The sequence below is a fragment of the Ceratotherium simum genome, chromosome 1 (genome assembly GCF_057802395.1).
Source record: "Ceratotherium simum simum isolate JZ-2026a chromosome 1, ASM5780239v1, whole genome shotgun sequence".
Classification (NCBI taxonomy): Eukaryota; Metazoa; Chordata; class Mammalia; order Perissodactyla; family Rhinocerotidae; genus Ceratotherium; species Ceratotherium simum.
Genome location: NC_141900.1, coordinates 52,853,438 through 52,877,112, shown reverse-complemented (window position 1 = coordinate 52,877,112; position 23,675 = coordinate 52,853,438). Strand labels below are relative to the sequence as shown.

General features: G+C 36.2%; 1 long non-coding RNA gene across 2 annotated transcripts in view; it reads right to left on the bottom strand.

The window, feature by feature from the left end:
* The window catches only part of LOC147918199 (uncharacterized), a 129,083-nt gene extending 112,996 nt beyond the window's left edge, over positions 1-16,087 (bottom strand). For both annotated transcript variants that reach the window (XR_015551542.1, XR_015551530.1), the window contains exon 1: positions 15,665-16,087. This is a non-coding gene — a long non-coding RNA (uncharacterized LOC147918199). The remainder of the gene's footprint in view (positions 1-15,664) is intronic.
* Positions 16,088-23,675: the final 7,588 nt, after the last annotated feature.

Here is a 23,675-nt window from a genome sequence, read left to right as displayed (position 1 = left end):
AAGTTATATCTGATTCTTCTAAAATTCAAATAGTACCAAGAAATATAAAGTGAATAATACAACTTACACTATTCTCACTCTCCAAATTTCTAGCCTATAAATAACCACAATGTGTTTGTAGGTACCCTTAAATATTGTAAGCATAAACAAACATATGTATAAGCAAACATATTGTCTGTCATTTTCCTACAAATGGGATGCTACTATATACATGAATCTATAACTTGACAATTCACTTATCTCTATTTTGAGGACATCTTTATTGGAGTGACCTCATTTTTTATTTCAATAGCAGGCATACCTTAAACTCTAATTTAACTGAAGCTAAATTTAAGCGGCTGAAGATAAATCAGAACATAGTACTGAGGGTAGTATATGAGCAATTTGAAGCTTCAGTTTAGTTGACCATACTTTCCATATTAGAAAATCATGACTGGATTTGGAATAATGATGTTAAATCAGATCACTGTGAATTATCATAAACACTAATCCTAAACTGTCTCTTCCTCAAATCTAAATAGATGTATTTCATGTTGTATCCATGTTTCCTTTTGAAAAATTTCCTGTGGTTCTTCAGATGATATTAACTTCATCACTAAAATCTGAGACCCAGTTAACGGTTTAGAAATCAGAAATGAAGCTCAGAAGAACTTAGGAGATGGTGTAATTGATGAAGGAAGACCCAGTGAAGAAGACGTTCAACTCTTAGAGGTGTGGGATAATATTTGAGATCCTATTACTATATTTGTCATGAAAGAAAAGGAGGTAAATGAAAATCAGATTAGTACATTGAGGCGCTAGTCAATGGACCAACTGGTGTGCTTAAACACTCTTTTCACTTTTACTGTGAAAAGAATTTGCCAATGGCCGGAAACTCTGGCAACTACTTAGTGGTTGGCATGATGGAAATGCTGAGCTTTATGGAGATTATTCAACCCTGAAAAGCAATGGAGAAACTGTGAAAAGAGTTTCACGGCCAGGAACTCACCACTCTCATTTGAAAATCTACTCCATATTTTAAATTTTTTTTTAACGTAACTGACCTTATTGTACCCCTTTTATAAATACTTGTTTTCATGTCGTTCGGGTAAAAGAAAGCTCACCAAGTTAAATTGGAAAATTAAGGAAAAAAATATTTTCTCATTGTATAGGGGTCCTCAGATTGCCCAATTTCATATAGAATATTTTTAGTATATGTAAAAGTGTACTCTGGGCCATTGTTTTTAAAAGATAGAACATTCCAGAAATCCCCTGGTAGAGCTCATGTTATTAACCAATTGGTGCAATGTATACAAGAGACATGGGATTATTTGTATAAAAACTTACAGCCAAAGAATTTATGGCAGTAATATAAACTCATGAATGTCCTGTTCTGCCGGGGGGAATTGTCTGCAGTAGCTCGATGACTGATGATGTGGCAGAGTGCGATAACAAGTACAGCTGCTTCTATAAAAATGAAATAATAACAAGCTAAAGAATAAATCCTCCATAAGAAATCTCTTAAAGTGACAATCTGGTTTGCTTGTTTTCCTGTAATGGGATTCTATCATCTGCTTTTTCCACCCAATGTACAAATCAAGTTTACAATATTTCTGGTCCTGGGTCTTCAAATGCTGTAAACAAGATAATTTTACAAATGTAATATTTTAAAGTAAAACATTTTACAAAGTAATAACATAAACTGAAGACAATTGCACTAACTATGGGAGTCTCTGACAAGAACACTCAAGGAAAGCATTTTTAGACACAATTATAAAAATGCATCATTAGTGATGAAAGGGTCCATATTTCTTGAGTTTACTGTAAAGTTTGATGGTTCCATGTCACTTCTAACTTTTGCTGATACACTGAAGATCTTAGGTTAGCTATGAAGAAAGAATATTTAAGTATGCCCTAGAAGATATGAGTTCTAGTATTTGACTTCTCACAATTAACAGTGTAAATCCCATCTCTTCAAGTATATTCAACTTAAGGTTAATTTACAGTTTAATCTTGAAGGAGACTTATACAAATATCCTCTTTATAACCGTCAAAATATGCTTGGCTAGGGTGAGAATTAAAATGTTACTATTAATTTTATCTGACCCCAATTATGATGCCATAATTACTAACGTTTGGACAAAGCGATGTGGTGTTGCCTAAGCCAAGGGAAGAAATAGCAGGAGTTCTGGCAGTAGAGGCTGGAGTGCTCAGTAAGGGTGCCAACTTCCAAACAGAAGGTGGAAGTGGTCTTTGACACCTACCGCAGCCACAGTGGAGGCAGGATAAGAACAGTTATGTCCATTCATTTATCCAGTTAAAAAAACTCCTGTCAGTTGCATACACTCTAATAGTTGTTATAAATGATCTTATATTGTGCAAAACTTACTCCTTAATCCTCAGAGATGTTAAAGGTACACACATCACTATTTGTTAAGAGTAACTTTTAATTTTAGATCATTTCTCAGCATCCTCACTAAATTGAAATGCTATCTTATTCAAAGCAATTGGATTTTACTATGCCATACATTAGTTTGACACCTGCATGTATTGTGGATTTTTTTTAACTCAATGTATACGTAATAAGTAGGGTAACCGTATATCCCAGTTTGTCAAGGTCCTAGTTTCTAATAGTTGTACTGACTTTATTAGGAGTATCCCTTTCACTCTCAAATATCTTTGGATGATTAAATCATGTGGTTACCCTGGTATAAATGCATACTTGGATATTTTGGGTTCCGTTACATTTACCTGGCTTCTCATTTCAGAATTCAACTTGCTTGTAAGGCTGAAGTCTTTGTTATATACTTAAAACACTCGCTGAAAACAACAGAGTCCTTTAAGCCATGATAACATGCATTAGCAATTTTGTGTTAATTATGGTAGTATTGCCGTTGCTAATAAAAAATCTAACTGAAAATATGATGTTAAATCAGATAGGGGAGTCAAGAAGTCTCAGATATAGATGTACCAGCTGTCAGGTTATCCCACACACGCACCAAAAAACATAGTTATGAGAATAGAAACTGCTCCCTTCTCTAAGCATCAAGTCCAATAGGGTTAATTTAGGTAAAAAGAGATTTATAAGGAATTGTTTCATTGAGATGAGTCTTAGACCAATGGACCTTAGAAAATCATCTGTTCCTATATTTATAAGAAAAAAGAATTTAGAGATTTTCCTTAGGCACTGGTCAAAGCATCTGAACACAGAATATTTGAGGTATATTGCCGATACAGTAAGTACTCAGTATGTGATGAATGAATGAATGAATGAATGAATAAATGAATGTGCCAAGCAAGGATAATGTTTTTGTCCTATGTCTCCATTTGAAACCTCACAATTTTTCTCAACAGAAAATAATACTGTAAAAGATGTATAAATTCCATAGTTCTTTGTTATAATGTGAATTAAATAAACTTCTTCCTTTGGACTTACTGTACATTAATCTTAAAATGATTATACTTGACAGAATGCTTGAGAATGAATCACAGAGTACAGGAGGAAGATGAGGAGAGATTACAATAATCGACTGCTTAGAGCCAAATATTATCTTAAGCACAAAAACAGTTAAAAATTAAAGAAAAATACGTACAAAGGTTATTCTACTTTTGATGTTCTATTTTTACATGTAAGTTAATAAAGCATTGTCTTCTATCCTCAAAATCTGCTTGTAACTAGTCCTTTAGAATCAGTTAAAAAGCTAACCAGTTTCAGAAGAGGTTGTGTCAATATCAGTGACAAACTAACTCATTTAATCTGCCTTCAAGGGGTATAAAGGAGCCCCCCAATTTACAATGAGAATCCAGACCAAGTAGCTGGTACTATAATATATATTTTTATTTTACTGGCAAATAATAAATATAAATCATAAGCATCTAATGCAGACTTAAATTGAATCTCTAATTTTCCTATACTAGTTAATATAGCATCATCTTTTATAGTCAAATTTTACAAATAGGCTAACCTGAAATAATACGGTATAAATTACCTGGTAAGTATTTCTTATATTTGAGTGGGAGGAAAACTGCAATTGTACCCGTTCTCTACTGCCTTTCTCTTCATGGATTAGGGACATGATGTGTTTTATATAAACGATCATGTTTGAATTAAAACTGGGCTGCCCTTTTCCAATAAACTAGGCTTTATTACGGCATGGAGGATTTAGACTCTTACTTGGTTTATGAAGTCTGGCTTGAGATTTTTCACTTTTGCTTTAGTTATTTTTTGGTTTGGAGTGCTTTGTTTATTTTCATGCTTAATTTTTCTATTTACCAGCTGAAAAGACTGATTCAGAATGAAATATTTGCAAGCGGTATGCACAGTACCAAAGGTTTTACTAGGTGGCTGTCAAGGACTGCATGCAGAATGGTCCAATATAAAATGAGCTCTTTGGAGGATATTTGTTGTCATGGAAACAGAGGGTAATGAGGAAATGTGCTTCCATAATGATAATATTAATTCTGTCATTTATATAGCTCCTTTTCTTAGAATGTTCAGAACACTTAGCCTCTGCCTCCTTTTCCTGATATTTGTCATATATTTTGAGTGGTTTCTGTAAAAGAGAAATGCTCCAAATTTACTGTTTCTCGGACATCAACAAGAGCAACCAGCTTCAGGGTCTAGGGAGCTAACAGGTATGGCACATAAATTGGTATGTTGATTCAGATTTTTTCCATTTACAGATATAGCTCTTGGAGCTAGGATCAAATTAGAAATGTTAAGCTAAGCATGGTTGTGTTGGGTCAGTAAAGATGAGAGCCCTCCTAAAAATGCTCAGATGACTGAATAACAGAAAGATACAGGCTGGTTATACAGTTCAGACCTCCCCAGTTGGATCCAAAGTTTCCTTATCTACTTTTCCGGTAATTTTCCTTTGTTCCCAACTCCAAAAGGAGAAGTCTTCTTATAATGTTTCACACATGTGTGCATCAAGCTATATGAATAGTTTCAAGAAACAAAACTCATACTGCAGCCAAATTCCCCAGAAACTGTGAACCCATAAAGCGCAATCATTTGCAGCCAAAAGAAAATCCATCTAGCCTCGAAATTAACTATTGTTCCGTTGTCCATATTCTCACTGTGCCACAGAATAAATTCTTTGTGAACTGAAAACTATATATATATTTTTTCCACTTAGTACTTAGAAAGACCAATCAAAACCTTGAGAGGGAAAGGAAATCATATAAATAGATATATTTTTTAAAAAAAAAGGTGCTTTAGAAGACCACAAAGAACTCCTTTAAAAAAAAAAAAAACAGTTAATAATGCATTGAAACCTGTGAGTAAAAAGCAATGCTCTTGCAAACTCATTAGCTGAGATGGAAGAGGTTAAAGTAAAATTATAGGAGCACACTAAGAAGTCATGGCAAGATGAGGGGGAAACAGGCATCTCAGCCCCCAAGCCTGCTTTCCAGCAGAGAGTCGTACTCTTTCCCAAGGGTATAGGAAAAAGCACCCAACTGTTATCTGTTTTTCCAAACAGCTTTATTACACTATTATGTACTTTTTCCGCAATTGGAATGAAAGATATTTTGTACCAAGGACAACTCTGCTTATAATTAACCTTTGGGACTTATATTTTTCAACTCCAGGAATAAAGTTAATACAATGCTAAAGATCTTGTGCCAAAGGATCACAGGAATATAAAAGTTGGAGTGAATTCCCATCTAGCCAATCTGAACGTAAGAAGTCATTGCTTGCTTTCTCTAGGGGCAAGGAAGTGCACTATTGCCATGATCCAAAGGTCTTCTATTTTATTTGAATTTCTCTAGGTAATTCTGTACTTGATCCATGTTCACAATACAGATAGAAGGACTGGGAATACAGAGCTTATGTTTATTAGCACTAGGTCTGTAAAAGGTGAAATGTGCATTATTTTTGGAATTGTAGACCACGTTTGAAACAATTAAGTGGAAAATAATAATTCTCTCTGATATGACATTAGATTTCTTTTATTACTTCATGTTCTTACGTTAATTTAGTTGCATAGATTCTGTATTTATACCATCAGACTACAACTGATTGAAAGTTAAAATAGAGTAATAAAATGGAACCTTAAATTTAAGGATTGTCTAAAAATACTATTGGTGCAAGCCAATGCTTATAAAATAGCAGAAAGTCTTGGACAGACATCTGCAGGGAGCAACACTGACTGAAAAGTTAAGTGCCCTGATCTTCTTCTATTTACTGCAGGGGTCAAAGCACTGGGGTCCACGGGACAAATATGGCCCACTGGCCTGCTATATTTGTAAATAAAGTGTTATCGGATCACAATCACACTCATTTGTTTACATATCGTCCATGGCTGCCTTCCTCCTTACAATAACAATTTTGAGTAGTTACAATAGAGATCCTATGGTGCACGAAGCTGAAAAATCTTACTGACTCGTTACAGAAAAAGTTTGGCAACACTGGGTCTAGAGCTGTTGTTCTTAACAAGACCAACCCCAGATCAATCCCTTGACCAGATATCTACTGAGCAGCTCCTATTCCAGGCCATGAGTGTTAAATGCCCAGTGCCAGAAAACTCCATAAAATGAAGAACCATTTTCTTCAGAATGAAACCAGCAGCCCCTGTGGAGAATTCTTGCTATTGCCATTAAGAAATTTGCATTAATGTGGGAGAAAGTATAGATACAAGCAAACTATATGAAGATATAAAGAACAGATGGAGGAATAAATGACAGAAGATGAAGTGTGTGTGTGTGTGTGTGTGTGTGTGTGCATCTTAGCATTGCAAAAATGATGCGATCAAAGCCATGAGAAGTGCCCAAAAGGAATGTTTAGAAATGTTTTCTTGTCTTTACTGAAGTGTAACACGTTAGAAAAATACACAAATCTCCAGTACTTATTGGAACTCTTATAATTTGTGCACACCCATGTAACCACCATTCAGATGTCGATATAGATTACCAACACACCAGATCCCTCCCTCTCTAGTGCTCCCTTCCCATCATCCCTTAACTCGCCAAGGCAAATACTGTTTTGATTAATATCATGTGGTAGGTAGCCTCTAAGATGGCCCCCATTGATCCCTGCATCCTGGCATTCACACTCTTGCACAGTTCCCTCCCACTTTGTACCAGGGTTGCTTTGTGTGATCAACAGCAAAAGTGATGGCATGCCACTTCTGATATTCAGTTATAAAAAGACTGCGACTCTATCTTGGGTTTTCTCTCTCTCACATACATGCATCACTGGCTCTGAGGGGACAACATGGTGAGGAACTGAAGCCTCCAGCCAACAGCCAATTGAGTGAGCTTGGAAGAGGATCCTTTAGCCCATTAAATCTTCAGAATCTAGTCCTGGTTGATAGCTTGACTGCATTCATGCAAGACCCTGAGCCAGAATCACCTCGCTAAACCACTCTCAGATTTCCAATCCCTAGAAACTGCCTGTAATAATAAATGTTTATTGTTTTAAGTTACGAAGTTTTGGGGTAATTTGTTAAATAGCAATAGATAAGCAACACATATCACCATAGATTTGTTTTGCTTATTTTCGAGCTTTATAGAAATGGAATTATGCAATTTATGTTCTTTTTTGCCTTCTTTAACTCAAAATTATGATTATGAGAATTATTTATGTTCTTTTGTGTAGATTTTTCTTTCTTCAATTGTCATATTGTACTCCACCGAGTAAATAGACCACAATATATTTATCTATTCTGTTAAGTCAGATTTAAATGGCATTCAGGTATTGCATTTTATAAACTGTAATTTGGCGAACATTGTTGAACCCGTCTTTTGATGCACATTTGTATGTATTTCTGATAGATATATATCTAGTGATTAAATTGCTGGGTCATAGAGTATGCAAATGTTCAGCTTTAACAGATATTGCCAAAGTTTCATTTACATTGCCACCAACAATGTATGAGTTTCATTTATTCCATGTCCTTGAAGGCACTTTATAATATCAAGAAAAATTTTTGTGGCCATGCTGGTAGGTGTATTGTAACACCACATTTTAGTTTTATTTTGCATATCCCAGATATGTAATGAGACTGAGCAACTTTATATATGTTTATTAGCAATTTGGATATTTATTTTGTGAAATGTCACTGCAAGTCATTTGCATAGTTTTAAAAATTAGATTGTCTGTATTTCTCTTATTGATTTGTAGAAATCATTTTATATTCTAGATATGAATTCTTTGTTGGATTCATGTATAGCAAATATCATCTCCTATTGCTTTCATTCTCTAATTGGCAATTTTTGATAAATAAGAGATCTAATTTTTCATGTAGTCCAATTTATCAAATATTTTTTATGTTTAGTGCCTTTGACGTCCAGTTTAAGGAAACTTGGTCTACCCCAAGACCACAAAGATATTGTCTTTTGATATCTTCTATTAATTTTATTGATTTTACCTTCCCTTACAGGTCTATGATTCATCTAAATTTGATAGTTGTGTTTTATGTCCGATTGGGGGAAAGTTTCATTTTTTTAATCCGTATAGACATCTAATTGACCCAGGCCATTTATTATGAAGATTATTCTTTTCATATTGCATTGTAGTTGCAACTTAGAAATAAACCAGAGGATTCTCTATCTGTAAAGAATTTTCTGGTTTCCCTATTTTATTCAACTGGTCTCCTTGACTATCCTTATACTAGTATCACGTTGTTTAATTTTAGTAACTTTATAAAGTAACTTATTGAAAGGTCACCAATTTTATTCTTCTTTAAGATTACCTTTGTTATTCTTGGTCTTTTGTATTTCCCTATAAGTTTTGAAATCAGCTTGCCCATTTCCATGAAATATCCTGTTGATATATGACTAAGTATGCATTGACCCTATGGATCATTTCAATGAGAACTGACATATTTAGAATATTGAGTCTTCCAAACAATGAAAATGGGGTATTCCTCCCTTTATTAAGCCTTCTAAAATGTCTTGCAATAATATAATTTTCTGTATGGAGGTTTTGTACACTTTTTCTTAGATTTATTCCTAGGAATTTGATATTTTTGATTCTATTTTAAGTAGTATCACTTATAAAATTTTATTTTCAAGTATAGTTAGTAAAATAATTGTAATTGCTTATTTATATTTGCCTTGCATGAAGTAACAATGTAAAATGCAATTATTACTTCCAATATCCATCTATAATTTAAAAAAACTTTTACAAATATAATTATGTCGTTTGCAAATAATGACAACGTTTATCTTCCTTTTAAATCTTCCTTTGTTTCTTTTCTTACCCTATTACACTTGCAAAGACCACCAGTATAATGTCAGATTGATATAGTTTTAATAAATATCCTTGCTTCATTCCAAATATAAGAGTGGAAGCTTTTACTATTTCATCATAAAGTATTATGTTTGCTGCATGTTTCTGTAGATGCCCTTTATTTCATTAAGGAAGTTAAATAATTCTAGTTTGTTAACACTTTTTTTTAAATCATAAATGTCTGTTGAATTTTATCAAATGCTGCTTCTGATCTTTTTGGGTGGAGGTCATATGGTTTTTCTCCTTTTGCCATTAATATGGTTTGTTGTATTAAGTAATTGATTTTTTAATGTGTTAAATCAACCTTACATTTTTAGAGTTAACCCTAATTGGTTGTGATTTCCTTTTTATATATTACTGGATTATATTTATTAATATTTTGTTTAGGAAGTTTGTATGTACTTCCTAGAGAGATTGGTACTCCAATTTTTATTTTTTTGTACTCTCCATGACAGATAGTGGTATCAACATAATGCTACCCTTGGAAAAACATATTGGGAAATTTCTCCCTTTCTCTAATCTCTGGAAAAGAAGTAAAGTTTGAATTAAAGATTTAATTTCTTTGACACATATAGGTCTATTCAGATTTTTTACTTATTATGTCAGTATTGGTAAGTTGTGTTTTTCAAGTAAGCTGTCAATTTTTGTTTAAATTTTCAAGTTCCTTGATGTAAAGTTGTTTATAATATCCTCTTATTGCCTTCTTAATAGCTGAAGAAGCCAAATGATGTCCCACTTTTTATTTCTGATATCAATCTTTTGTGTCTTCTTTTTTTCTTGGCCACTATTGCTAGTGGTGTGTCTATTTTACTATTCTCCTCAAATAACACAATTTTGGCTTTGTTAATTCACTTTATAGTATGTTTATTTTCTACTTGATTAATTTTTGCTCTTATCTTTTTCAGTTTTGTTTTTCTATTTTCCTTGGCTATAATGTGTTATTCTTTTGCTTGCTTTTTCAGATGGATCGTTAGATCACTGATATTTAGCCTTTCTTCTCTTATAATATGTACATTTAAGGCACTGGATTTCCCTCTAATCTAGGATTTTGCAACTTCTGCACTATTGACACTTGGTGCCAGGTAATTCTTTGTGGTGAGGGACTGCCTTGTGTATTGTAATATGTTTAGCAACAACATTCTTGGCCTTTGACCATTGGAGGCCAGTAACACTCCTGCCCCCTGGGTTGTGACAACCAAAAATGTCTTCAGACAGTGCCAGAGGTTCTCTTGGGGGTAAATATCCCCCAGGTGAGAACCATTGTTCTAATCATATATTTAGCTATACCCCACAAGTATGATATGTCATATTTTCATTATCAATCAGTTCAAATTATTTTCTATTTTCCAATGTGATTTCTTATTTGACATAAGTGTTTTAAATGTGCAATATTTATTAATTTCAAAACATTAATGAATTTTCTAGTTACATTTTTGTAACGGCCTTCTAGTTTAATTCCACTAAGGTCAGAGAATATATTGTGTTTGAATTCCACACTTTGAATTTTGTTTAGACTTGCTTTATATTTTGGTAAATGATCCATATACACTTTTTAAAAACGCATTTTTGGCAATTATTGAATGTGTATTATATATGTTTCAATTAGGAAAAATTTAACTGTGTTTTTTAAATCTTCTATAGATAGCCTTATTGATTTATAAAAAGCTTATTCTATTGATTTCCAATAGCAGTGTGTTAAATTTTCCAACTATAGTTTTGAATTGGTCTCTTTCTCCTTTTGTCTCTTAATTTTTTAGGATATATTGTTAAGTGCATACTCATATACAATTGTTATATTTTCCTCTTGCTATCTCATTTATTATAACATAATGATGCTTTTAACTCTGGCAATATTTCTTCCATTAAACTCTATTTAATTCGATATTAGAAGAGCTATACTAACTTTCTCTTGTTTATTGATTGTATTATACATATTTTCATATCTATATATTTATGGTGTGTTTCTTGAAAGCAGCATATATATTTTTTATTCCCATCTGAAAATATTTAACTGAATTGTTTAGTCCATTTATATTTAATGTAATTACTGATGTATATGAGTTTAAATATACATTCCAATATTTGCTATTTCCCCATTACTTATTTCTCACTTTTTATCACCTTTCCTGCCTTCTTTTAAAATAAGTAATATTTTTATGCTTCTAATTCCCCCTTTATTAGGTTTTTAGTGGTACATTATTTTATTTTTTTGTTTGTAGTTACTCTAAAGATTTCCACACACACCTTGGAATTATTGCAGTCTCTCTTAATTTGTACTTTAAATATTTTCAGAACAAATAAGGAATTTACCATATTTCAATGCCTTCTTTCTATTATCATCATTTATTTTCATTCCACATATATTTAAACCTCAGAAGATATTATTATTGTTGTTGTTTTAAACCAAAAGCAAATCTATTTTGATTTACTCATATATTTAACATTTCCAGAGATTTTTATTGCCTTCTGTACTACCCATCATCCACCTGGAATCAGTACATGTCATCACTAAAAGTAATACTGGTTATTATCATAATAGTCATATTACCTATCATGCCCCAACATTCAATGATGTCCCACTTCCCATATAATAAAATCCAGATGCCTTAGCCTGACATTCATGGTCCTCTACTAAATTAATTTCCAGTCCTAACAACTTCCCTATCCAAACTCTTCCTTCTGAGCTCACTGAAATTACCCCGATCATACATATCTATGTACCTGATACACTGACCAAGAGAAACTCATGAAATGTAATCAAAAAGCAACTTTATTTTTGTTTCCCATTTATCCTTGAAACTTTATTCTATGGTGGTAACCTTGGATGAAAACCTAGGTAGGTCCTAAAGTCTTATAGCCATTTTTACACACCTACACAGTATAAATTCAGCAGCATGAATATCAGAATAATATATTAATCCACACTCAATGTCCATGCAAAGCTAAGACTTCTTTGCCTTCTCCCAGTTATGGCCTCCTGTTATCTAGTTGCATGCAACAGCAAGGGTGGGGATGGGGACTATAAGTGGCTTCTTCTTCCTTTTTTGTACATACATTCCCCCACTCCTACCTGCTATTTCAGACCCATTCTGGGCTGGGATTGAGGTGTGGCATGAAGGATATTTAAAGCAGATTTCTTTTCTCATGGGGCACTTTCATGAGAGAGGGTTTTACAAAGGTTCTACAAAGACCCCTCTTACTGGTAATCTCACCCTCAGGCTTCTTGACTATTTTCTCCTCAATGATCCTTAACCTCTCAGAACTCAGTCTCTGCCTTCAGCTCCCCCTCTAGGTGGCCCTATTGGACAAGCTCTAAGATGGCCTATAATTACGCACCGCATCTGTTCCTCAGGAAGCACTCAAGCGTTCTTCACCTGTACAAACTCTAAAAGCACAGCCCAATCACAACACAGTAAGCACATTCCTCATACTGCCATCAGGTGACTGGGTGGCCTTCTCTGCCTTGGGTTTCCCTGGCAGGCAACAGATAGTAATATAATTAACTTCAGGAGACCCAGGAAGCTCTCTGAGTGCTACCACTGAAAGTCCTCTTTTTTGTCTTGATGTGAAGGTGCAATTACCTTACAAATTTAGAGAGCAGTACTCAAAACACCGTTCTCTCTAAAGAAAGCCTCTTCACCAACTTCTCTACTTTTCAACTGTCTTAATGTGTATAAGATTTTTAAGGTGTGTAACAGTTTTTGATTAGTCTTTTGTAACCCATCTTTGGACTCAGCCTTGATTGTATCTATTGCCTAAATTGAAACCTCCAATTTAATATCTGGTGACATACATTTGGCACTTGCTTCTTGCCAGTGCTTTTCCCGACCCTCTCCTTTCTCAATCCCCATTGTATTCATACTTCCATGTTGTAATTACAATTTTTGTTTGAATACAGCAACAACATTGAGGAAAGAATCTTTGAAACTGCAAAACACGTGCAGTTTACAAATTTCTAATTGCTAAAAAAAGTATTTCACTATTTTTCTAGAAACATCATAATATGGGAGCTATTTAGTTTCCAAAATATAAATGATATAAGTTGGATGGATGCAAACCTTGTTTGGACAAACTTCAGAATGTTTACAGCTAACCCAGCCCAAATGCATATGATACTTCATTGTTAGTGCAAGCTCTGTGGGTAGATTTAGAAATCTGTTTATCAGGTTTCTTCCTCTGAAGAAAATATGGATCAAGCATCTCTGCCGGGCTGCAATTAAAACAAAGTACAGAAGTTACTGTCTTTTTTAGGTCTATCTGCATGCTTTATATGTTTGCAATGTAGTGTGAAGAGAAAAAAAGTTGAGAGTCAGAATGAATTGGATTAGAATCTCAGTTCTCTATTGAATAGTTGTGTATGCCTAAATAAGCCCTTTAACTTCCCTGAACCTCAGTAGTCTTACTATAAAATGAAAATCAACCAAATTCACCTCACAGAGAGTTAGTGATCAAACTATTAACATATGTAAAATGATTTACAGGATCACTAGCAATAGAAAGTGCTCAAAAAAAGTTACTTCCCTTCCATTTTCTAAATTCTCTTCTTTTTATCCTTTCTACTGATTTCAACCAGGCCTACAGTAATTTTATTTATGACTTTTAAATCATTTGGGAGAAAGTAATTTGGAAAAAAAGATATTTTCTTTAAACGCACCTTCATTGTCCCCTTCCAAGATTATTTTATGCCACACTGTTAACTGCCTACTCTGAGTTTTCCTCATCATCCATTGGGCACTTCCTATTTGTTAGGAAGCATTAGTTTCCTTTTCATTTGTCTCATCTCTATAATTGAGTTTTAAACTCATGTGGAACACAAATTTGATCTTATATTTATTTCTTGTATTCCCCAATGTTCCACACAGCCCTTTTGAAAGCATAAACTTGTGGAAGACTTATTTATTCTCTCTTCTGGCAGAGATTTAGGACTTTCAAGATTGGTAAGGCAAGGTTTTAGTGCCTCTCTACACTGATAATCAGTTTGTGCCTGCTCTAGGAATTGTGAGAATTGTGAGAACCATGAAGTAATATAAATGGTGAGCAATTGGTGTGGTTACTTAAGATCAACTGTAATAGATGAGCCCTATTGATTTGGAAAGACAAAAGGAGTCCACATGGACTTCTAATAAGAGGACCAGCATTCAAAATCATACTTCATAAGGTTAGCCCATGTATAAAATCAGTTGAAGGCAGGTAAAACTTGAATGGATACCATTAACATAACTATTATTGTCATAATTAGAGTAAAAATATTCTTGTTTCAGATTGCATTAACTGGAAAGCAGATACTGTGATAGAGATTAGAATAAAGGAGGTTTATTAGGGAGTACTTTAGGATCAACACCTGGGGAAGGGAAAGAAGAATGATTGAGAAGAGAGAGAGAGGTTAGCTGAAATGCAGTCTCAATGAAGGCCATAGCCAGGAACAGGGAAGCTGAAATGACCTTCACTGTTGTCCTGAATTAGGATGAAGGGCTGGGCTTTACACTCCCATGTTGATCAATCACTAGACACAGAGCATCCTAGGAAGTAGGCATGGCCTTTGGAGAGGTGGTTCTCTTGAACCTAAGTAATTCCCAAAGGGGTTTCAGCTGAGGGCTGTCTGCCAGCTGACAGACTCCCAGCATTTGGGGCCATAAGCCCTTTATTCTTGAAGGAGGGTCCTTTATTCTTGAAGGAGGATCCAGGCATCCACCACACTTATGAATGCTGACTCTATTTTAAATAGCACGTTCATGCCTATATGTATAGTGATTAATTGACCATCAAAATAATGAATCTAGATGACCTCATGAAATTTCATAATTTCATGACTTAAGAAAAAATTATGGAGCAACTACCAAGTACTAGAACATAGGTACTGCAGTTCAAAAGGGACCTGAACTGTTCTTGCTCTTGAGGACCTAGCACACTAAATTTCTAAAATATTAAATATAACTTATGAGGGCGGAGTCAAGATGGCGGCGTAGGCAGACTCTGAACTCACCTCCTCCCGTGGACACAGCCAATTTACAACTACTCGTGGAAAAATTACCCCTGAGACAGAACTGAAAACTGGATGAGAGGAACTCCTGCAACAACGGACAATCCTAACTGGGGTGGAAGAGGCAGAGACTCCCTTCCGGAGAGGAAAAACGCTGCCTTCACAAGCCGCCAGCGTCACGGCCGCCGGGAGCAGCTCACAGGTACGCAGCCTCCCTGGAGGCGCGGGGCCCTGAGCCGGGGAGCGCCCCCGCTGTGGGTATTTTGTGGACCCAGCACAATCGACACCAGTGGCATAATATCTGACCTTGCCTGCTACTAAAGCATTGGGGAGCACCCCCAGAAAACCCGGTTCACAAAGAAACTAAAACTGGCTCTTAAAGGGCCCGTGCACAAACTCACCCGTTCCAGAAAGCATCCTAAAATCACCAGAAAGAAAGGTGCACACTGCTTTGGTGACAAGAGACTCACCTAATAGGCCCTGAGTGCATCTCGGTGAGGGGTGAGACCTCTCCAGGGACTGGGACATTGGCGGCGGCCATTGTTGTGGCCTGGTGTGAGCGTGCTGACACAGACGCCATTGGAGTTTTCCCTGAGACCTGCTAGCCCAGGGTCTGCTCCACCCGCTAGAGCACCGATTTAATCCAGCTCAGCCAAGGCAGGCAGCCCACCCTAGAGACTGGCCCCACCTAACAACAAGCCCTCAGGCAACGTGTGGGCCTGCATAGATTGGTGACTGGATTTTCTGCAGCCTGGCAACTGAGCTGAATTGAGAGGGGCAGGGTGTGCACAAGGAGCGGGTGGAGAGTGTGGGGTGGTGGCGGAGTGTGTGGGGCTCCCGCAGTGGAGAGACTGGGTCCACTTGGGGAGGTCGGGGCGCTCACACGGGGCAGGACTGTGTTGACTGTGTGTGTAGACCTGTGGGCAACAGGGCTTGTCAGCTGCAGAAGACTTGTGCTTCTCAAAGACCCACATAGGAGGTTTGCCCCACCTTCCAAAGCCTGAAACAATTGAGTGCTCCTGTGCCTGAGGGCAGCCCCACCCAGCTGCAATCCTCAGAGAGAGCTGACAAGAGACCTAATAGGCTAGAGGTTTACAGCAATCCTAAGGCCCTGAGCCTAACAACCTGCCACACTGGGGGCCTACTCACTTAAAAGAAATACTGCAACACAAATGTGGTATTAGAACTTGCAGCCAACTGTGCTGGGGCTCCCCACACCTGATAAAGAGACTGAAGGGCCCACAACAACTACAAGCAGCTGAGCATTACAACAGCTGGCCAGGAGCATAACTCAGCCTCCCTGGGCGCCTATAGGGAGAGCTAACAGGCCACAATAGAAGGTCACACGTAGCCCACATAGGGGCCACCCCTGGAACATTGAGAACTGAGGGAAGCACACTGGAAGCCTCCTAAGCCATCACTTACATAAGGTCACCTATCCAAGAGCAGGAGACGTAGCTGACCTACCTAATACGTGAGACACAAGCACAGGAAAGAGGCAAAATGAGGAGGCAAAAGAATACATTCCAAGTAAGGGAACAGGACAAAACCCCAGAAAAGGAACTAAGTGAAACAGAAATGAGCAACCTACCTGACAGAGAGTTCAAACTAAGAGTGTTAAGGATGCTCACTGATCTGGGGAGAAGAATAGATGAACTCAGTGAGAATGTCAACAAAGAAATGGAAGATATAAAAAAGAACCAATCAGAAATGAAGAATACAATACTGGAAATGAAAAACTCATTAGAGGGACTCAAAAGCAGAGTAGAGGATACAGAAGAACGGATCAGTGAGCTGGAAGAAAGACTAGAAGAAACTACCCAAGGTGAACAGGTAAAAGAGAAAAGAATTAAAAAGAGTGAGGACAGTCTAAGGGACCTCTGGGACAACATCAAGCGCACTAACATCCGTGTTATAGGTGTCCCGGAAGGAGAAGAGCGAGACAAGGGGGCAGAGAATCTATTTCAAGAAATAATAGATGAAAACTTCCCTAACCTAAGGAAGGAAACAGACATCCAGGTACAGGAGGCACAGAGAGCCCCAAACAAGATAAACCCAAAGAGGCCCACACCAAGACACATCATAATCAAAATGTCCAGAATTAAAGATAAAGAGAGAATCCTAAAAGCCGCAAGAGAATGTCAAGTTACATATAAAGGAAACCCCATAAGGCTATCAGCTGACTTCTCAGCAGAAACCTTACAGGCTAGAAGAGAATGGCACGATATATTTAAAGTGCTAAAAGGAAAAAACTTACAGCCAAGAATACTCTACCCGGCAAGGTTATCGTTCAAAATGGAAGGAGAGATCAAAATTTTCCCAGATAAGCAAAAATTAAAGGAGTTTGTCACCAAGAAACCAGTGTTACAAGAAATGTTAAAGGGACTGATTTAAGGGGAAAAGAAAAGACCACAAATAGGAAAAATTATCTATTTCCACGATTAGAACGTAATGGATACAAATGCACAAAAAGAGGTTAGATATGATATCAAAAACATAAAAGGAGGGAGGAGGGTAGTTAAAGAGTACAGCTTTCAGACAGAGGTCAAACTAAAGTGACCATCAATTCTGTATAGAAGAAGTAAGGAACAGAGAAGGACTACTTAAACACTGAGGAAAAAAAAATAAAAAGTTAAAAATGGCAGTAAGTACATACTTATCAATAGCTACTTTAAACGTCAATGGACTAAATGCCCCAATTAAAAGGCATAGGGTGGCTGACTGGATAAAAACAAGACCCATATATATGCTGCATACAAGAGACACACCTCAGACCTAAAGACACTCACAAACTGAAAGTGAAGGGATGGAAAAAGATACTCCACGCAAATGGCAATGAAAAGAAAGCTGGGGTAGCAGTACTCATATCAGACAAAATAGACTTTAAAACAAAAACTGTAAAAGAGACAAAGAAGGGCATTACATAATGATCAAGGGAACAATCCAACAAGAGGATATAACACTTGTAAATATCTACGCACTCCAATGTAGGTGCACCTAAATATATAAAGCAATTATTAACAGACATAAAAACAGAAATAGACAGTAACACAATAATAGTAGGGACTTTAACACTCCACTTACACCAACAGATAGATCATCCAAACAGAAGATCAATAAGGAAACATTGGCCTTAAACGACACCTTAGAACAGATGGACCTAGTAGATATATACAGAGCATTCCATCCAAAAACCGAAGAATACACGTTCTTTTCAAATGCACATGGAACATTCTCCAAGATTGATCACATATTAGGCCACAAAACAAGGCTCCATAAATTTAAGAAGATTGAAATAATACCAAGCATCTTTTCTGACCACAACGGTATGAAACTAGAAATCAACTATAGGAAGAAAATCAGAAAAGCCACAAATACATGGAGATTAAACAAAATGCTACTGAACAACGACTGGGTTAACGAAGAAATCAAAGAAGAAATCAAAAATACCTGGAGACAAATGAAAATGAAAATACGACATGCCAGAATTTATGGGATACAGCAAAAGCGGTTCTAAGAGGGAAGTTTATAGCGATACAGGCCTATCTCAACAAACAAGAAAAATCTCAAATAAACAATCTAAAAATGCACCTAAAGGAACTGGAAAAGAAGAACAAACCAAGCCCAAAATCAGTAGAAGAAGGGAAATAATAAAAATCAGAGCAGAAATAAATGAAAAAGAGACCAAAAAAACAATAAAAAAATTAATAAAACCAAGAGCTGGTTCTTTGAAAAGATCAACAAAATAGACAAACCTTTAGCTAGACTCACCAAGAAAAAGAGAGAAGGCACAAATAAGTAAAATCAGAAATGAAAGAGGAGAGGTTACAACAGACACCTCAGAAATACAAAAGATTATAAGAGAATACTATGAAAAACTATATGCCAACCAATTCGACAATCTGGAAGAAATGGATAAATTCTTAGAATCATACAACCTTCCAAAACTGGATCAAGAAGAAGTGGAGAATTTGAATAGACCAATCACCAGTAAGGAGATCGAAACAGTAATCACAAACCTCCCCAAAAATAAAAGTCCAGGACCAGACGGCTTCCCTGGTGAATTCTACCAAACATTCAAAGAAGACTTAATACCTATCCTTCTCAAACTCTTCCAAAAAATTGAGGAGGGGGGGAAGCTCCCTAACTCATTCTACGAAGCTGACATTACCCTGATACCAAAACCAGACAAGGACAACAAAAAAAAGAAAATTACAGGCCAATATCACTGATGAACATCGATGCGAAAATCCTCAACAAAATACTAGCAAATCGCATACAACAATACGTTAAAAAGATTATACACCATGATCAAGTGGGATTTATTCCAGGGATGCAGGGATGGTTTAACATTCGCAAATCAATCAACGTAATACACCACATTAATAAAATGAAGAATAAAAATCACATGATCATCTCAATAGATGCAGAGAAAGCATTTGACAAGATCCAGCATCCATTTATGATAAAAACTCTGAATAAAATGGGTATAGAAGGAAAGTACCTCAAGATAATAAAGACCATATATGAGAAACCCACAGCTAATATCATCCTCAATGGTGAAAAACTGAAAGCTATCCCTCTAAGAACAGGAACCAGACAAGGATGCCCACTGTCACCACTCCTATTTAAGATAGTATTGGAAGTCCTAGCCAGAGCAATCAGGCAAGAGAAAGAAATAAAAGGGATCCAAATTGGAAAGGAAGAAGTGAAACTGTCACTATTTGCAGATGACATGATTTTATATATAGAAAACCCTAAAGAATCCACCAGAAAACTTTTAGAAGTAATAAACGAATATGGTAAAGTTGCAGGATACAAAATCAACATACAAAAATCAGTTGCATTTCTGTACACTAACAACGAAGTAGCAGAAAGAGAAATTAAGAATACCATCCCATTTACAATTGCAACAAAAAGAATAAAATACCTAGGAATAAATTTAACCAAAGAGGTGAAAGATCTGTACACCGAAAACTATAAAACATTTCTGAAAGAAATTGAAGAAGACACAAAGAAATGGAAAGATATTCCGTGCTCTTGGATTGGAAGAATTAACATAGTTAAGATGTCCATACTTCCTAAAGCCATCTATAGATTCAATGCAATCCCTATCAAAGTTCCAACAACATTTTTCACAGAAATAGAAGAAAGAATCCTAAAATTCATATGGAACAACAAAAGACCCCGAATAGCTAAAGGAATCCTGAGAAAAAAGAACAAAGCTGGAGGTATCACACTCCCTGATATCAAAATATACTACAAAGCTATAGTAACAAAAACAGCATGGTACTGGCACAAAAACAGACACACAGATCAATGGAATAGAATCGAAAGCCCAGAAATAAACCCACACATCTATGGACAGCTAATCTTTGACAAAGGAGCCAAGAACATACAATGGGGAAAAGAAAGTCTCTTCAACAAATGGTGTTGGGCACACTGGATAGCCATATGCAAAAATGAAAGTAGATCCTTACCTTACACCATACACAAAAATTTACTCCAAATGGATTAGAGACTTGAATGTCAGACCTGAACCTGTGAAAGTTCTAGAAGAAAACATAGGCAGTACGCGCTTCGACGTCGGTCTTAGCAACATCTTTTCTAACACCACATCTGACCGGGCAAGAGAAACAATAGAAAAATAAACAAATGGGACTACATCAAACTAAAAGCTTCTGCACAGCAAAGGAAACCATCAACAAAACGAAAAGACAACCTAACAATTGGGAGAAGATATTTGCAAACCATACATCTGATAAGGGCTTAATCTCCAAAATATATAAAGAACTCATGCATCTCAACAACAAAAACTACCAACCCAATTAAAAATGGGCAAAAGACCTGAACAGACATTTCTCCAAAGAAGATATACAGATGGCCATCAGACACATGAAAAGATGTTCAAAATCACTAACTATCAGGGAAATGCAAATCAAAACTACAATGAGATATCACCTCACGCCTGTCAGAATGGCTATAATTAACAAGACAGGAAACAACATGTGTTGGAGAGGATGTGGAGAGAAGGGAACTCTCATACACTGCTGGTGGGAGTGCAAACTGGTGCAGCCACTATGGAAAACAGTATGGAGGTTCGTCAAAAATCAACGATAGAACTACCATATGATCCAGCTATTCCACTGTTGGGTATTTATCCAAAGAACTTGAAAACACCAATTTGCAAAGGTACATGCACCCCTGTGTTCATTGCAGCATTATTCACAATAGCCAAGACTTGGAAGCAACCTAAGTGCCCATCAAGGGACGAATGGATAAAGAAGCTGTGGTATATATACACAATGGAATACTACTCAGCCATAAGAAACGACGAAATCCAGCCATTTGTGACAACATGGATGGACATTGAGGGTATAATGCAAAGTGAAATAAGTCAGAGGGAGAAGGCCAAATACCGTATGATTTCCTTCATTAAGTAGTAGATAATAACAACAGTAAACAAACACATAGGGACAGAGATTGGGTTGGTGGTTACCAGAGGGGAAGGGGGGAGGGTGGAGGGTGAAAGGGATAATTCGGTACATGTGTGTGGTGATGGGTTGTAATTAGTATTTTGGTGGTGAACATGATGCAGTCCATGCAGAAATAGAAGTACAATGATGTACACCTGAAATTTTTGCAATGTTATAAACCAATGTTACTGCAATAAAAAAAAAATATATAACTTATGTTTGGGAACATTGTAATATTTTCATCTATGTGTAAATCCACATGTCCACTTGCTGCCCTTGAAAAAATCATCTTCTAAACATAGATGGACAAAAAATAAAGTTTTATTGGAACACATTCAGGTCCATTTACTTACATATTATCTATGGCTGCGTTTGTGCACCAAGAGCAAAGTCACATAGTTGCCAGAGACACCATATGGCTTGCAAAGTCTAAAATATTTATTATCTGGTCCTTCACAGAAAATGTTTGCTGGCTGCTGTTCTGATAGACTCTGAGATTCATAGAGATACAATATTAAGACTTACCTTCATTGTACAAGTGATAGAGATCTGGGTTTCTTTAATTTTACTTTTTTGGGAAGCTTGTTGTCCATATATTGGAGAATGTGTTTTCCTTGATTCTTAATCAAAGTCCACTTTCTGACTGTATAATGCTCACATTATAAAGAATTTTTCCTTTAAATACCTCTCATATATTCCTTTTCATCATCCTCATCATCATGATACAAGCTAAAAGAATGAACATGTGTTTATTATATAATCCTAGATAAGTTTAGTCAATATGGTGTAACATATTAATTAATGGTGAGATGCCACCCTAGATGAAAATATTCTGTGGTATTCCACAATGCTTTATACTCTTTTCAACATTTTTTATCAAAGATTTGGATGAAAACAAAAAGCTTGTTTATCCAATTTGTGAATGACACAAAGCTGTGGAATGATAGTTGCTATACTGAATGACAGAAACAGTATTCAAAAGGACTACAAAAAGTTGGAAAGATGGGCCAAAACTAACGAAGTGAAATTTAACAGGGCTAAAGATAAATTTCTGTATTTGGATTAAAAAAAATCAAAACACAATTGTACAAATATAGAATGGAGAACACATGGCTAAACAGCAGTAAAATGTAGACAAGTTTTAGGGTTATAGTTAACTGCAAGCTTAATTATGAACCAACCTTTTGATGTGGATCTGAAAAATGTTCTTATAACCTTAGTATGTGCTTTAATATAATTATGTATTCTGTCCAGATGATGGTGGCTAATTGCATTGCATAACGCATTGGTCATAAGCCATCTGGAATGATGCATTCAATTTAATGAGTCATTTTGTAATAGGGATTTTGACAAATGCAGTAGATGTCTAGCATTGTTTTCCCCACCATAGACATCAGATACCTGCTTCCTCAGACCTTTGAAACTAAGATGCAGGCATAAAACCAGGCTCTAATCAGAAGCACCTGCAGTGGAGTTTGGTTTGGGAGCCAGAAATGCAGAGCAGCAGGGAATACTTAGAATTCATTCCAGCAAGGATAAAATCAGGGGCTATAGATCCAATGTCTTGAGGCATCACAGTTAAGGCATGCACTAGGTGTTGGCAGCCATGGAAAAATGGTATCTATGGAGAAGTTATGTCTTGCCAAGATCAGTTGTGTGTGCAATTTCAAACCTTGTTGCTGGCTATTTATCTCTCAGGCATTATAAGGAATGGTGATCCAGATCACCTCTAGGGGCATTCTTAATTCTAACTTGCTCTATTCTCTATTTTAGCAGTTACAGCCTGACAAATGTATGGGGGAGTACACAGAAAGGTTATAGTATCAGGGACAAAGCAAAATTAATGGCGGTGGAATAGGGAAGGAAAGTGGGTAGAATCCACCTACTGTTAAATGACTACAATTGAGTCCTTATTTTCTAAAGAGAAATTCAGGTTTTAAATTACCTTGCTAATAAGGTCTTTCACAGAAAAAACTATGCAGCACATGCTAATGGGAGACAGCAC